This window comes from Nanorana parkeri, unplaced genomic scaffold (genome assembly GCF_000935625.1).
Source record: "Nanorana parkeri isolate BGI_ZX_2015 unplaced genomic scaffold, ASM93562v1 scaffold2821, whole genome shotgun sequence".
In the NCBI taxonomy this organism is placed as follows: Eukaryota; Metazoa; Chordata; class Amphibia; order Anura; family Dicroglossidae; genus Nanorana; species Nanorana parkeri.
In genome coordinates this window covers 17,921-18,787 of record NW_017309089.1, presented here as the reverse complement: position 1 = coordinate 18,787, position 867 = coordinate 17,921, and the positions used below count along the sequence as shown (strand labels likewise).

Genomic DNA, 867 nt, shown 5'->3' with positions numbered 1-867 from the left:
GAGGGGTTAGGGGTGCAGACACATTGAAGGACTGGAAGGGGGGAGGGGTTAGGGGTGCAGACACATGGAAGGTATGAGGGGAGGGGTTAGGGGTGCAGACACATGGAAGGTATGAGGGGAGGGGTTAGGGGTGCAGACACATGGAAGGTATGAGGGGTTAGGGGTGCAGACACATTGAAGGACTGGAAGGGGGGAGGGGTTAGGGGTGCAGACACATGGAAGGTATGAGGGGAGGGGTTAGGGGTGCAGACACATGGAAGGTATGAGGGGAGGGGTTAGGGGTGCAGACACATGGAAGGTATGAGGGGAGGGGTTAGGGGTGCAGACACATGGAAGGTATGAGGGGTTAGGGGTGCAGACACATTGAAGGACTGGAAGGTGGGAGGGGTTAGGGGTGCAGACACATGGAAGGTATGAGGGGAGGGGTTAGGGGTGCAGACACATGGAAGGTATGAGGGGAGGGGTTAGGGGTGCAGACACATGGAAGGACTGGAAGGGGACGTCCCTCAGACACTCGCTCTGTCCATTGGAAGTGACCGGAGACTGTTGCACACAATGGAGTTTTGTTCAGCGCCCTGTGACGGCTCCTGCGGGGGCCACACTGATCTCCAGGCAGATATCGGGGAACATGGCGTACAGTGCAGGGTGATCACATGATGATGATGATGGGGGGGGGTGGTCAGGTGACCCGTCCCATCTCATAGCATTGGGAACACGCTCCTGTCAGGTCCATTGCTGGCCTATGGAGCTCAGCGGAGGCTTTTGTCAGCAAGGGGTTAACTCTCCCGTTTCCTGTGCATCCTCCTCCCGGGTTGGCTGAGCAGATTGGGAAGTCTCCTGACTGCGGTGTGGAGGGTCACGCAACCC

General features: G+C 58.0%; 1 protein-coding gene across 1 annotated transcript in view; it reads left to right on the top strand.

Annotated features, from left to right (window-relative positions):
* LOC108802354 (sodium/potassium-transporting ATPase subunit alpha-1) overlaps positions 1-867 on the top strand; it is a 21,762-nt gene that overhangs the window by 17,323 nt on the left and 3,572 nt on the right. The window lies entirely within an intron of this gene.